This window comes from Eschrichtius robustus, chromosome 7, assembly GCF_028021215.1.
Source record: "Eschrichtius robustus isolate mEscRob2 chromosome 7, mEscRob2.pri, whole genome shotgun sequence".
In the NCBI taxonomy this organism is placed as follows: domain Eukaryota; kingdom Metazoa; phylum Chordata; class Mammalia; order Artiodactyla; family Eschrichtiidae; genus Eschrichtius; species Eschrichtius robustus.
This window is the reverse complement of record NC_090830.1, coordinates 89,210,471-89,226,877: the sequence shown is the minus strand read 5'-3', so window position 1 is coordinate 89,226,877 and position 16,407 is coordinate 89,210,471. Positions and strand designations below refer to the sequence as shown.

Genomic DNA, 16,407 nt, shown 5'->3' with positions numbered 1-16,407 from the left:
CATCCTTTCTTTGGGGAAACAACCACTTGCCCATCTCACATGGTTCCAGGAAGGCTATTAGTCCCTGACTGCTCCAGTGGGCATATAAGCCATTTCTGGCCAATGATGGTACCCCAGACTCCATGTAGACCTGATAACAATCTCTCCATGAGACAGGATACATGCACCTGGGAAAGAAGTGCTTTTTCCCTCTCTTGAATCCCTAGCAATAAGGCCCATTACAAGCCTAGAGTTACCAGTGGTCCTCTCTGCCAGATGAAGCCAAGAAAGAGGTAAGCAGAGAAGACAGACCCCCGATTACACCGTCTGAACACTTAGATCCAGCCATACCTACTTCCAGTCTTTTCAAAAACGTGAGGGGCGGGGTAGGAGGGGAGACTTTTTCCCCTTTAAGCTATGAGTCAGGTTTGTCACTTGCAAGCAAAAGTCACCTGAGAGAGCCACCCAATTCCCATTGTTGAAATATACAACTTATATGGTAATCACTCCCAAATGTCTACCTCCAGCCCAAATCGCTGTCAAACTCCAGACCAATATATGCAAGCAACTGCCAAGTAGAACTCTCTACCTGGTGTTCCAGAGGATCAAAACTAAACTATTTTCCTCCAGAAGCCAGCTCTCCCTCCACTTTTTTCATCTCAGCCAACAACACACATCTACCCTACCAGGTTTCCGATTTAGAAACCTGGGAGTCATTCTTGACAATCCCATTCCTCCTCTCTCCCCCAGCTAATTACCAAGTCCTCTCCATTCTACGCCCTAATTACCTGCCACTATGCTAGTCTGAGCCAGGATGGAACAGCTTCCCTACAAGTTTTAGTGTCTTCAGTCTTCTTTTCTTCAAACTGATTCTCCGCTATGTAACTAATCTCACAAAACTGCAAATTTGACTATTTTATCCCCACACTTGACATACCACTATCCTCCTTAAGTGAACACCCAATTATATACAGATAGAGCAACAACCAAGCTCCACAGCTTCAGATGTTATTAGTGGTATAAAAAATGTATACAGTAAGAAAACAAGGTTCATCAGAAACATAAAAGTATAGAAGAGTAACAATGTCCATAATATCAGGGTAGCTCAAATTCACCAGTTTTTAATAAAAGATACTCAAGAATATCATTCCTTATCTAGTTTGTGCCTATTCATTAGTTCTATATTTAACTGCCCTTATGAACTTGGTTTAGGGATCCCCTCCTGAGTCCACAAGATGGATTCCACTAATCATCTGATCTCCTTAAGACCCTACTCTAGTGCTTTCTTCAAAAAACATTACTGGGGATCTTTGAGCATGTCATTTTGTTTCTATCAATATTTTTTTAGAACTGATAGCCTTTAAAATATTGGCTATACAGCACTATTTACAATAGCCAAGACATGGAAACAACCTAAATACCCATCTACAGATGAATGGATAAGAAGATGTGGTATATATATACAATGCAATATTACTCAGCCATAAAAACGAATGAAATAATGCCACTTGCAGCAACATGGACGGACCTAGAAATTATCATACTAAGCAAAGTAAATAAGACACAGAAAGATAAATATCAAAGATATTTGATATCATATCAAATATCATATATCATTTATATGTGGAATCTAAAGTATGACACAAATGAACTTATCTACAAAACAGAAACAGACTCACAGACATAGAGAACAGACTTCTTGTTGCCAAGGGGGAGGGCGATGAGGGAGGGAAGTAGTGGGAGTTTGGGATTAGCAGATGCAAACTATTATATATAGGATGGATAAAAAACAAGGTCCTAGTGTATAGCAGAGGGAACTATATTCAATATCCTGAATCAACTTTGCTATCCAGCAGAAATTAACACAACATTGTAAATCAACTATACTTCAATAAAATTAAAAGTTGGCTACAAGGACTTCCCTGGTGGCGCAGCAGTTAAGAATCTGCCTGCCAGCTGATTCACTTTGTTATAAAGCAGAAACTAACACACCATTGTAAAGCAATTATACTCCAATAAAGATGTTAAAAAAAAAAAAAGAATCCACCTGCCAATGCAGGGGACATGGGTTCAATCCCTGGTCCGGGAAGATCCCACATGCCACGGAGCAACTAAGCCCGTGCACCACAAGTACTGAGCCTGCACTCTAGAGCCCACGAGCCACAACTACTGAGCCCACGTGCCACAACTACTGAAGCCCACGTGCCTAGAGCCTGTGCTCCGCAACAAGAGAAGCCACCACAATGAGAAGCCCACGCACCGCAACGAAGAGTAGCCCCCACTCGCTGCAACTAGAAAAAGCCCATGCACCGCAACTAGAAAAAGCCCACGCGCAACAACGAAGACCCAACGCAGCCAAAATAATTAATTAATTTTTAAAAAACAAAATAACTGGCTATAAAATTGACAAACATTATAACTATGATTTAGTAAATTACCTAAATATTTACAATTACTTTTATATCTACTTTTTAAAAAATTAGGTATATGATGATTGTTAATGATGATATATAAATACTGGATATTATCTTTAAAATAACCCACAAAATTGGTTGTCACAACTCTCCCACAATTCCCCCCTTACATAATCTGTGCCACTGTGTGAAAATTACCAGCTCTTTAGATAGCCTGTAAGTTCAGAAAATGAGCAAAAGAAATTAAGAGGAAAAAGTGGGGGGCAGGGGGGTGTCAAAGTACCTCGCAATCAGATTGGCATACCTTGTCGTGAGAGACCCCATCCAAAAATAAATATTTCTCTATACTGCCTGAAACATTTTACTTGTTAAAGAGGTTTAACAAGCATCCTCTCTTAAAAAATGACTTTTCACAGTAACAGTAGAGCTATAAGTCACTCCTACATTAGTGTGGTTTAAATTCTTCTTCCCAACATCTACACTAAAGGGATGGGAGTTTTGATAAGTGAGAGAAACCCTATTCACCAATTACAAAGCGCATATATTTTTCATATTTTAGCACCTCTGAAATTAGGATGCATCTTACAATCGACGGCTTCTTAAAACTAACTAGAAGCATATTTTCTGTATAAATGGTCTATAAAATTATGGTGCATCTTATAGTTGACATAATTCAACACAACTCAGCATTTAATCTTAGGGTTAAAGAGTTGGACTGATGTGGTCAATATGGACCTTGAGGTTTTAAAACAACATTCTAAAAGCATAAACACTAATAAAATGTGGAAGAGGGAAGGAAAGGCTTTCTAGACCAAAATTTAGCCTGAGAGGAAACCCATTTTCCTTTCTCTCCACGGCTCCCTGCTCCCAAGATCCAAAAGTCATATCAATACAACTACAACTGATATCCAGCTGCTGCCAGGCTAGATAGGGCCTTTTTCCATTTATCATTTTAATATGCAACAAAGCCAGTTACAGACCCCTTCTACAGTCTAGGAGCAGAACTAATATTTGTATAAAAATCGCTGTAAAAGACCAAATGACTCACGAAAGTACACACTTAACATGTGTACATATCACTGTATACAAATTATATTTCAATAAGGTTGTTTTTTTAAAAAGACAAACGAGTGACAAAAGGCAACAAACTTTCAGTTATAAGGTAAGTTAAGTACTAGGGATGTAATGTACAACAACATGCTAAATATAATTAACACTGCTGTATGTTATATATGAAAGTTGATAAGAGAAGTAAATCCTAAGAGTTTTCATCACAGGAAAAAATTTTGTTTTCTATTTCTTTAATTTTGTATCTATATGAGATGATGGATGTTCACTAAACTTACTGTGATAATCATTTCATGATGTAAGTCAACTCATTACACTGTATACCATAAACTTATAGAGTGCTGTATGTCAATTATATCTCAATAAAACTGGAAGAAAAAAAAAACAAATGAGTAAGTGCAAAAAGAAAATATTAGATTAAAAACTTCATGCATTAAGCAAATCCCTTTTGGGACTTCCCTGGTGGCGCAGTGGTTAAGAATCCGCCTGCCAATGCAGGTAACATGGGTTCAATCCCTGGTCTGGGAAGATCCCACATGCTGCAGAGCAACTAAGCCGGTGCACCACAACTACTGAGCCTGTGCTCTAGAGCCCGCAAGCCACAGTTACTGAGCCAGCGCACCGCAACTACTGAAGCCTGCGCACCTAGAGCCTGTGCTCCGCAACAAGAGAAGCCACCGCAATGAGAAGCCCATGCGCAGCAATGAAGACCCAATGCAGCCAAAAATAAATAAATAAATATATAAATTTATTTATTTTTTTTTTAAAAAAAATAAAATCCCTTCCTTCAGAAGGGGTTCCATCCAGAATTAGAAAACGGGGAAGACTTCAAAAAGAGATGGAATTTGAAATGGAGCTTGAAGGAGGCAGGACTTGTACATACAACAATTACCATTTATGCAGTCCCAGTAGAGGGAAGAGTTATAAGCAACAGCAGATGAAGGGTGGAAAGAACATGTGCAGGAAGCAAAAATAGTGGAAGATGAGAATCTGGCAAATCTGAGGCAAATCCCAAGGAAACAATTTCATTTAATAGAAGACACTGGAAACTTCTGAGTGGGGAAGTGACAAGAATGGGATTCAAGATTAATTTAGGCAGAAATGCATAAGTTAACCTGGATAAAGGTGGAAGTAAAGGCAAGAAGATCATAACATTAGTCCAGGTGGGATGAGAACCTGATTCAGCTAGGAGGGAAAAAAAAAAGATTGAAGAGGGAAAATTATCAAATATACAAATATGTACACAGGACATAATATTGTATATAAGTATATAGAATCAAAGAAATTTAAAGAAAAAAGAATTATGTGAAAACCAAATAACACTAGATTTGAAAACTCAATAAATAAATTTCTGGAAAAAATATTAAACACGAAAATTCACACAAGAAATAGAAAACCTACACAGATCAACAGCTATTAAATAAACTGAAATGGTACTCAAATTCCTCTCCAGGAAAAAAAAAAATATATAAGCCTGAATACTCTTATAGGTGAGTTCTGCCAAACTCTCAAGTAAAAGATAATCCCAGTCTAAACTGTTCCTGAAAAGAGAAAAAAGAAGGAAAGTGGCCCAACTCATTTTGTAATCTATTATAACCTTGATACCAACATGTATTAAGAACTGTACCAGAGTTGGCATGAATAGAGAGAAGACTGACAATACCATGAAAGCAGAACGAACAGATGTTGGCTACAGACAACACGTGATGGGATGGGGAAAGGACTAGGTTTGGGATAACATCAACAAAAATAAGGAACACCAGGGAAACAAGTTTGGTAAGAAGGAGGAGTTCACTTTGAACCTGAATAATCAGGTAGAGATACACATAAAACAATTTGAAAAACCAGGATTCAAGGGCAGAAGAGAAATAAAGAATAGAGATTTGAGAATTATTCAGACAGAAGGGTCTGAAACAATGTCAAAGGACCAGAGATGTATGAAAAATGATCTGAAAAGTGAAACTTGGAGAACACTTACATTAATGAGGAGGAAGGAAGAACAGAAAGTGAAAAGGGGCAAAGAGTAACGAGGTCAGTATAATGTCACAGAAGCCCTGTTTTCATCTAGTTAATTCATACTCATCCTTCGGAACTGTCACAGGGTTTCAACATAACATTTTTAAGAAGGCCTTCTGAGATTCTTCCAACATACACCAGCACCAGGTCAGGCCCCCACTTTAAGCTCTTATAAATACTCCGCACTTTATCTATACAATTACATTTAATTATAGAATTCATTCTTAAATATATGTCTCCCTTAGTAGACTTTAAGCTCCATGAAGGCAAGGCACCGTATCTGTTGTTGCCTCCTACTGACTCGTGTGTTACGTTAGAATACAGTAAGTATACGGTAAGTATTCGTTGAATGAAATGGACAGGTGAATGATGGACAAGGAAAGGTATTTCAAGAATGATGGGTCGATGTTAAGTGCTACAAAAAGCTCAAGCTGACTTAGAAAGGGGGCTTTAAAAGTGTTTATTAGGTTACAGGTGACCTTTGTGAAGGTGAAATCCAGATAATACGGGGTTAAGAAGTGAATGGATCACCAGGAAGTAAAGGCAGGAAAAGTAAACTACTCTTGGCAATGTCTAGAGTTGGGATTATGAAGGAGTGAATTTTAATTTTACTTCATTTTGCTCTATTTTTCTTTAACGAACATGTATTACTTTTATAAGAACATAATTTCTTTTTATTGTTAATATGATTTGAAAAGGAAAGGCAGCAACAAGACAGGTTGAGGGAGTAGCAGACTCAAGGGAATGTTTTTGTAAATTGAAGAAATCTTAGGCACATTCATACTTGTAAGAACTCTAAGACAAAAGAGTAACTTATACTCCATTAAGTAGGAAAGAAGAGAAAAATGAAATAAGGTGTTAACCAGGAGGAAGGACAAAAAATATTCTTCCACTAAGATGGAAGGAAAGAAGATGATAAAAGGAATCCAGCAAATTCTGGAAGGAGCTCCCATTGGATGCCTCAATGTTTTCAGGAAAGGATGTGAAGTGAAGAAAGCAGAAAAAGTTTAAAATGAGTTCTACGGAGAATGTGCGGGCGGGTGGGGGGTGAGGGGCGGGGCGTGGTGGTGGTGCAAAACAGGAGTGGAACACTGATTCTGTTAAGAGATCATTCTAAATTTCAACTGGCCTTTTGTAAACTTCAACCCATTTCTAGCTCAGAACTGCCCGTATTTTAGCTTTAATTTTAAATATTTAAATAAAATTCTAGTTCAGAAACTTTCTATTCCAACAACTGAAAAGTTATAAGCATTGATACATCCTACTTTAATTCAGACTTGAACTCCTCTTTTGAAATAAATACAATAAAGGAGTTGTTTTCAACTCAAGCAACAAAATAGCGATCATTTCAAGTATGAGTTCACTGAAAAGCGCTCCTAAACGTCAGAGTGTCTACAGAGAAAGGCTTTTTGTAGTTGTTGTTGTTTAACTCTTCGCATGCCTCACTTTAACAGATCCTGAATAATAGAAAAAATCTTGGGTTCAAATCCCAGCTCATTTAGACAGGTTATTCAACCTCTTTGCGTCTCGGTTTCCTCTTCTAAAAAATGAGGAATATACTAACCAGGATTATCATAGGGATTAAATGACGTAACACAGGTGAACGTGCCAAGTTCGTACTATGTACTCAGAACAGTTTGCTAACCGTCTGAAAGACAAAACCTGCAGCACTTTGACCAAATTAAAACATCCGAGAGCCTGAAAGAGCACAAGTCACAAAACGCCAGATCCTAGCACACAGCACACTATTTTTCTTCCCTGACGCAAGCTATTTTTTTTTTTCTTGCCAAACCTTTCCAGTAGGAGTCTGGAAAGAGAAAAAAAGGGTTACATTCAATCCAGCAGAAAGTTTTCAGAAACTGAAGTGCAGAATCACAACAGACATGGCAGCGGAGGCAGCGCAGGACAACAGGTGAACCTCCGAGAAACCTGGCACCTTCCCGCGGGCAAGTTTTGCGGGAGGGCTGGCAGTTCCTCCGGGCTCTACCGCCCCACGAAACAGACATTCGTTTTCTCTCTCTTTTTTTTTTTTTTTGCAGAAACGTAATGGACAAATCGCGAATATCACCCTCGCAGCTCCCGGGCGGGGAGGTGAGCGTCTTTCCCATTTAAGGATTCAAGAATTGTCCTTGGTGGCAGCTTTCGCCCACACCACCTCCCCAAACTCGGCCTGAAACCCGGGGGTGGGGAACAAAGAGGGGCCCAGAGGCGCGGACGTCGCGGGGGGCGGCCAGGGGGCCCGGGTCTCCGGCAGGGCCAGGCCCGGGGCGGCAGGGCCCAGTCGGCTGCGGCCTGACAGAGCCGGGGCAGCGGGGACCCTGCGGAGCGGCCAGGCCCGGCGGCCCCCAGCTCGGGCCTCCCTCGCGCTCCCGGCTCCCCCCGAAACTTCGCCCCGAGCCCGCGCCAGCCTCCCTGCCGCGGCCGGCCTCTTCCGACGCGCACACGCACTCTCCGGACGAGCCAACTCACCCGGACCCTGGGGAACTCATCCTGCAGCCCTCGGCGCGGAGCGGGGTGGGCGCGGCGAGCCGCCGGGGCAAGGCGGGGGCCCGGCTCGGCCTCCGCCCTGGGCGTGCAGCGGCCCCAGCCCGGTCGCCCCTCGCGCGGCTGTACGATTCTCGTCTCGCGCGGACGGACGCGGCGCAGCCCGAGCCTTCCTGCCCGCCCTCCTCCCTCCTCCTTCGCCGAGCGCCAGCAGGCGGATTCCAATCTCGGCAGCCGTCGCCGCCGCCGCCGACACTCGCCAAGGAGGGAGGAGTGGGGGGGGGCCGGCACGGGAGCGGGGTCTGGGGGGAGGGGCGGGCCTCCGCGAGACTGGCTGCAGCGCGCGCGCACTGGGAGGGCGCCCGCCCCCGCCCCCGCCCCCGCCCCCGCCCCGCCCGGCCGGGGACGCGAAAGGAGCCGAGCGCGTGGCGGAAGTGCCCGAAGGGTCTGAGGGGCTCGGCGCCCCACTGCCGGGGAGGAGGGCTGGCAGCCGGCAAGGGGGCGCCGGGCTGCCGTAGGGGAGGGGGGGTTCTCCTCCGCGCGGCCCCGTCGGCCCCTCCTCACCGAGACGCCCCATTGCCGCTGTGGCGGGGCTGGCCAGTGCCCGGAAGCCGTGTCGAGCAGACGCAGTGCTCGCGCCGCACACGACTGAGCGCCGTGGAACAGCGCGGACATCGCAGCCCCTTGCTGCGCGCTGGCCGGGCCCCCCGGCACTGCCAGTGTTCCGGGGTTCCTTCGTGTAGACCCCTCCCCCCGACAAACTAACTCAACAAAAACTCTGACACGTGAGGGCAAGTCAGCGCTTGCGGAATAAGCCTGATCGCTGAGAATTCACACGCCACGGCGGGGAACTGCCCGATCGTGGTAGTAGTGGTTGCGACAAAGGAAAGAATAATGTAGCCATAGTGTAACCATTATTCACCCACAGCTCCCCGGCCTCTCTTCCTGGGCTCTTTGCCAGCGTGCCATGGCGCAGGTAGGGAGGTGGAGGTGGACAGGCTCCGGGTGAGCTGCAGGGGAAAGGAGCATTTCCACGTCGATCCTGGAGCTCCGAGGCCTGGCCCGCCCGCGGACCCTGTGATGGAGCCCGTGAATTCCAAAGGCATAAGATGAGGAGCGGCGTTAACCCAACAGAACTGAAGTCAGCGGACTATAAATATTGCTCCCTTCTCTGCCTTTGGCTCACTCTAGGGACCTCGGATACACTCCGGAGCCTCATTCCCTCCATTTGGAAAACATAAATAATTGTCACTACCTCTTTTCTTCCATTTGTCCTCCTTCTTTGGAAAATGCCGTTAAAAGTATTCAATGTCCTGGATGTGAAGAAAGAGTCTAGGTCCCTTTTTAACAACCAAATGTGACCTTGATCTCTTTGGTAAGTCTTTCAACGAATGTATGGTGTTAAATTAAGTCTCTTTACAAAAGATACTCTTTTTTAAAGTTACCTTTATAAAATCACTTTTTAAACTGGGGGTAAAAAGAGGCAAGGAAAAGAATGTGCCAGGCCCTGATGTTTGTGTTTTACACACATTCTCCCTTGAGAGACGTTTAGATTCCAGGCCTTTAGATTCCATTTATATTCTTCTTTAAATGGCTAAATTCCCTTACATTCTTGTTTAACGGGGTTTTTTTGTCCATCTTTTATTCTGTCCCCCTTTTATACATCCTCCTTTGCCCTTAATTCCTCAGATACCTTCTGTAATTCCAAGTTATTTTTCAATTCTATTTATTCTTTAAGTTTTTTCCTGAACTCTATACCTGTCTCAGGTTTGAGAGTCATGGATCTTGCTATGCAGGATGAATGTATGATACATGAGTTTCCCTGCATCTCCTGAAATTTGTCACTTTTTCAAGTTTTCTACATAGGACACTGCTTTGATATCAAGGGAAAGGGTGGACCTTTTGCTCGAGGAGATTCAGACTGATTGACCAAAGAACTCACTGATGTAAGCTGAGCAATGTGTCATGGCAGATAAAACTATGACAAGTGTGTTAATATACCCTCTAGAGCCTAGTTCAATTTTCAGACATATGAATCAGTCTATAAAATAGACAACCTCAGGTTGGTAGTTTAGTACATCAAGTTTCCGAAATGTACAAATCTGTGTTGCCTAGGTTGTGTTATATGCCACTGTAGAAATAAGAGCAAAACTGAAGCATCAAATTTTAAGTCATGACATCTTTGCTTCTCTACAAAAGGATCTCCTTTTCAAGTTTTTGGAAATTTTACTAGACATCCTTTTGCTCTCCTTGGATAAGGCCCACCTTAGTGCCCAGGCTGAAATCCTTAGCTTTATCACAGCGGGCAACCTACCTACTGACAACTGAGCAGGGCATGGTGTTTTCTCTGGTTCCTGGCATGTGTATGCATGCTGGCCTGTTTCTCTGGTTTGCCTGCCCACTAAATGAACAAGAGCAGCCAGGAAGCCCAAGGAGACATCTGGACACGCACAGTCTGGCCCCCAAACTCAAACGCAACACCTCAAGGTCCAAATTCAACATTCTCTAATGTGATGGTTTTCCTTTAAGTAGGTTAATAGAATGCTCTGGAAATGGGCCTTTTTTCTCTGCATAGTCTGAGGTACAGGTCTCAAGAATGGTAGTTGCATGCCCAAATCACATAGCATTAGTTTGGAATGCAAAATCACCTTTCTCCTACAGTTCTCAGGACCTCAAGGACACTTTCCCTGATCACCTGTCTTAAATTAGCACCCCAACACAGCCAATTTTATTTTCTTTATACCACTTTTTACTATATGAAATTACCTTGTTCATTTAGTTATTTGTTTATGGTCTAGAGGGTTTCTCTGACCCTCTAGAATGTAAACTCCGTGAGAGCAAAGACCTTGTCAATCTTGTTCTCAACTGTTTCCTCAGAGCCTAGTTCCTGGCACATATCTAGTGCTCAATATTTGTTAAATGAATGAGTGAGATAAGGATAGAATTTCCTCTAAGCATTTCTAAACCTTGTCATCAAGACCCAGGTTTTTATTTACTTATTTATTTATTTATTTTCTATTTTCTTTTAGCCGTGCTGCATGGCTTGCAGGATCCTAGTTCCCTGACCAGGGATCAAACCCGGGTCCCCTGCAGTGGAAGCGTGGAGCCCTAACCATTGGACTGCCAGGGAATCCCAAGACCCAGTTTTAGAGGGTGGCTTGGATATGTTGAAAAGGTGAGGGTGGATCAGGGAAGCTATGGGTTATACCATCTTCAGTGAAAAGGAGACATCTGCTTTCAGGGAAGGCATTAGTTGGATAGATTCATCCAAATTAATCCCTCCAAAGTCATTTTCCTGCTGTAAAGACTTTATGAGGCAGAGGCAGCACTAAGTCATCGTGGGTATGGAGATAGAGTCCACTAAGGAGGGAATAGTGAAGGGATGCCCTTGGCAGAGTGATGCTTTAGGTTGACTTCAAACCCAATATTAATGTACAAGAGTGCTGTGAAGAGTAGAGGAAACAGCTACATTTTTCAGCATGGACACTACTACATCATTTTATTGGTTAATAATACCCTGTCATGGTTTAGAAGGACCAAGCCAAAACAGAAATTGTGTTTAAGAAAAAAAGATGGTTATATATAAATATAACTCAGTGCACAAGATAGAGAAAAGTTTAAAGATCTGAATTTGTTTTTTCTTTGTAATGGTATAGTACTTGATTTCCCATTCTATTTTCACTTATAAATAACTTGCTCCTTTTCCCATTTCCATTTTCACTTCTCCTTGTTTCAAAGGACTTGTTTCCTATGATTAAAAGATGGTTTAGTGAGGCTCTTGCTACAAAGTAGTCACCACTTGGTCCTGCCTAGTTCATGTTCTCTGTAGACCTCTCCCTACTATCAGTACACCTTTTACCATAGAGCCCAATCCTCTCCTGGCCCTGTGACAGGAATACTTCCCAGAGCTCCAGTCCCAAGCCCAGGACTCAGCCTCCTGCTGCTTCTGCTACCTACTTGGGGAGCCCTAACCTTGGCCCCCTTCTAAGCACTGACTTATAGCCCTTTTCTTGCTCTTGAAGCCATGGCCTTTTAGCCTGTGTGGAACTTGATTTTCTCTGCCTGTTGTCTGGACTTTGCTCTCTGGAGTCTGCCCCAGCCCTACAACACAGACTCTTCTGTGCACTGATAGCAATGCTTGTTTGCCTTCAGCTTTTTTCCTAGATTCTCTGAGTCCATATTATATCCATCTATCAGGCCTCCTTTCCCCCATTACCTCAAGTTGGACATCCTGATGCCTGCTGCTCTCCTGGACTACCACCTGTTGTTTGCTCACTGCTCTCTGGCTATCTGCCTAGAGGGCTGGAGTTCCTCCCACCCAACACCTGGAGCTGGGGCCTCCCTACCCCAGCTCCACTCAGCCCACGGTAAATCTGTCCTTCCCTGTCCTGTAGCAGTTCACCTCCCTGCCTTTCTCTGTCCTGAGAGCAGTGGGTTTATAACCTATTACACTTTATTTTTTAACCGGATATAAATAAAGACAGATAGAAAGTATATATATATATATATATATATATATATATATATAATATATATAGTTGGTTTTTGTTTCTGTCTGGTTAAAAAACAGATATAAATAAATAAAGATAGAATATATATATACATATGGTTTTTGGTTTTGTCTGGTTAAAAAATGAAGTGTAATAGATGCTTATAATATGTATATATGTGTATGTATATATATGTATATTTATATTACACATATGTAAATGTGTAACCCATATCTGACTCTACTTACTACTCCTAAACACCGATTCTACTCAAGAATTCCTTTGGCACTAGTAGTCCAGAAATCCCAGCATCTGGAGCTGAGTATGATTACCTTGTGAATGACCAGTCAAAGAAAGACAAGGTGTCATGATAAAGATTCAAGCTGAGATAACTGGGGAGATAACAATCCTGGATCAGGAATGCTGTGTCATTAACAGCCATACTGTATCAACTGTACATGCTGTACATGGTTATCCAAATGTATTCCTAGGTGTAGTGTGGTGCTACCAATGTGCATAGGCATACTAGTTTATCCACCACATATGTTGGGGTAGCTATCCCTGTGTGGGACACAAAATTCTAGGGGACAGAAACTGTCTTTTTCTCACTCCATTGTTTCCCTAGGATCTAGCACACTGCCTGGCACACCAGTAGGTGTTCAATAAATACTGAATGAATGAATGACTAAGTATACTAGGCATTATAGTAGACTCCTGTCCCCTAAAAGCTTAAAATCTAGTAAAACAAGATGTGTACATAATTCCTTTATTTGATGTTTGTTTCTGAGTCAGGATTTATTGCCCTTAAGATAGCTGCTAATTCATTTTGTTCTCTACTGATAGTTTGCCCTCACTCGTTTCTTCTATTTTTATCAACAAAGGCAGGGTTGGTTTTATGGCTTTTGTTTTTAATATTTTTGAGGCTTAATGTTAAAGCACTTACCGTGAGGGAGTGAGAGTCTAAGAAATGCTGTAATGATAGCACAGAACTATCACTGACTATCACTTTTTTTTTTTCTTTTGGCCACGCCATGAGGCTTCATACCAGGGATCAAACCTGGGACCATGGCAGTGAAAGCCCAGAATCCTAACCACTAGGCCACCAGGGAGCTCCCGATCACTGACTTTAAATTTACCAACTCTTCAACAAACGGTGCTTGAGGTCTGAAGTTCCATGTGCTCTTTAAAAAACAACTTCCTCAGTTCTCTCATGGGGAAACATAATCAAATATCCAGTCAGTAATCAATAGCTGTCAGTGTTTCTTTTAAAATGTAGGTTTTACATTTGGTTTGCTACCCACCTTAAAATCTGTCTTCCTTGCTGTGTACCTGAATTATACCAGCTATCCTAATTGGTCATTCCCTCTTTCAACTGATCTTGCTCAGTTTTTCCAGATTTCACTTAATGAAATGCCACTGTCATCGAAATCTGAGAACCACTGCTGTATGGCAGTGTTCTGTTAGACTGGTCACTCCACTTCCTGCAGAATGGGCCACATTCATTCTCCTTTTAATGCCATTCTCCTGCCTGCAATGCCCAAGTACCACCTCTTGCAGGAAGTCATCTTTGACGGCTCCATCCTAAACCCCTTAGGCTTTTCTCTCTATTGTCTATATCACTGACATTTTTGCATAGTTTAGCTGTTCCTATGTCTTTCTCCCAAATATGATTTCATACCTTTATTCACTTACATATGAATAGGGGCTTTCTAGCCTCCCAGCCTGGGGAAGGACAGTGTAGAGGGTATCAAAATACACAAGGTATCAAAATAGCAGCCCCAGGCTGGAGCCTACCATTGTAATAGTCAAAATTCTTGCCTCTTAGTTTTCAAGGTCCAATTGGAGGTGGAGGGGTGGTCACAAACTTCTCAATGCATCTGCTGTGCTGCTCTGTCCCTCAAGGTCAAAGAGGGTACTCCTGTTCCTCCTTCCTTTCTACCCTCCCCTGCCCCGATTGTTAGCACAGTTGCTGTAGTCACTGCACTGAGCACCTCGGGCGGCTACATTGCAAGACTTCAAGGGGTGCCATCCTGCTTTTTGTGAAAGATGCTCCCTGGAGTTGTGTGTTGCACAACTGGCACCTGGCCCCACTGAACACCATGAAAGAGCCACTCCAATTGCAGGCAGGGAGCCTAGTCCCTAGCTTGCTTAAAGAACCAGCTTTTTAAAATCATTATTAACATTATATATCTATATGTAACATTATATATTACATAGATATAGATATAACACTGTATTTTATTATATAACATTATATACCTTTCAGGGCATTTGGGGGAAATGAAAGTGGCCAGATGAATATTTTTTAGAATTAAGTCAATTAGAATCTCATATAAGATGTGTAATTAATCAAAATTTTCATGTATTTGATCAATGTAAATGCTCAATAACAAAACTTATTCTGTTGTTATACTTGCAATAATGCATCATGCTAATCAAATTTTATATATATACCATATTTCATCAAAACTGAGATATCATTAATTATAAGCACTGTTATTTTATGTACAACTAGGAAAGAAAAGCACTGCCAATTAAACTATGTTACATCATTAATTGTAAGACATCCTAATTTCAGAGGTGATAAAATGTCAAAGAATGTGCTTCTAAGAATTGATGAAATACAGTGTGTTTTGATGCATCTAAAAGGCAAAACAACACCATGCAGTCCAGTAGTTTGAAACCTTAGGTTTCTGGGTTTTTGACATATAACTTATTTGTTTATTATGCATGATCCTCGAATAGCCACACTATGAATGTTAACCACAAGAGCAGAGACAGTACAGTTCAACTGCATATAGACATGTAAAACAAAAGTGAAAAACTTATGATTCAGTCACATAAAGTTTAGAAGAAATACTAGCATCAAGTCACATGCTTGGATTACATTACAAATAAAAAATTAACTTTTTGACATCTGCTTATACTGAAAACGTACGATGACAAGAGGAATGGACATGTTTTTATCTTTGGAAAAAGTCAAACTAAACAATCAGAAAAATCTCAGCGGTGCAGTAGAATGACTTTACATTTATCCTGGAAGCTGAACAATAGTGCTTGTTGCTTATGGGGCCATCAGGAAAAGCCAGCTGTGGATTTCTTTCTAGTACAATTAATTGCTTCCGCTGTATATAAAATCGAAAGAATTGGTTGCTTTAGTGCGGAAAAAGGATATCCTGCTACACTGCTCCTATTTCCTCACAAAAGCTATTATTGAGCCTTTTGCCATTAATTCACATGCATTGGATTATCCTGTGATGAAAGACCAAGTGGCTTTTCATTTTTATAGTCTCTTATCTCCTATTTATTTGGCACCTCTCTGGAGATACCTGCTCTTCTCCCAAGACTGGTTAATTGCTAGGATGTCAGAAGGTAGCTAATGACTGACTTCCTTTTCTGAGACTAATTGTGAGCCCATCTCTATACTTTTTCTTGGAGTGGCCTTTCTCACTGCTGAGAAATATTCCGAGTTCTGCTATTGCTTGAAATGACAGAGGCATTTTCAGTGCCAACTTGCAATCCCTGCCTACTGTTTACTTTGAGACCAGCAAGTGACTCTTTTATAAATCCTCTGTATAGACCTGCACTGTCCAGTATGCAATAGCCACTTGCCATGTGTGGCTATGTAAATTCTGAATTAGTTAAAATGAAATTAAAATTTTAAATTCAGTTTCTCAGTCTCGGCTCACCAAGTGCTCAACAGCCACGTGAGGTTAGTGGCTACCATATGGGAAGAGTGCAGAGATAGAACATGTCCATTTTCACAGAAGGTTCTATTTGACAGTGTTGCTATAAACTGTGACCTGCTCTGTTCAGGCCTCGTGAACAGTATCTGAGTCCATCTCCTGAATTGATGTTTCTGTGCTCACCATTCAAGAAAGGCTAGAATGGTAGAAAGGCTACTTTCAGGATCATCTCCACAGTTTGTTACTTGAGAAGTTTCTCTGAACATGTAG

At 42.0% G+C, this 16,407-nt stretch overlaps 1 protein-coding gene and 1 long non-coding RNA gene across 4 annotated transcripts in view; one reads left to right on the top strand and one right to left on the bottom strand.

Moving 5' to 3' along the window:
• Positions 1–8,230, bottom strand: part of BMPR1A (bone morphogenetic protein receptor type 1A) — a 137,820-nt gene extending 129,590 nt beyond the window's left edge. For all 3 annotated transcript variants that reach the window (XM_068548013.1, XM_068548011.1, XM_068548014.1), the window contains exon 1: positions 7,947–8,230. The gene's annotated coding sequence lies outside the window, so the exon portion shown is untranslated. The remainder of the gene's footprint in view (positions 1–7,946) is intronic.
• On the top strand, positions 7,304–9,210 carry LOC137767264 (uncharacterized). The gene is made up of 3 exons (XR_011074494.1): positions 7,304–7,389; positions 7,517–7,568; positions 8,890–9,210. It is a non-coding gene; the product is annotated as an uncharacterized lncRNA (long non-coding RNA).
• The last annotated feature ends 7,197 nt before the right edge of the window (positions 9,211–16,407 follow it).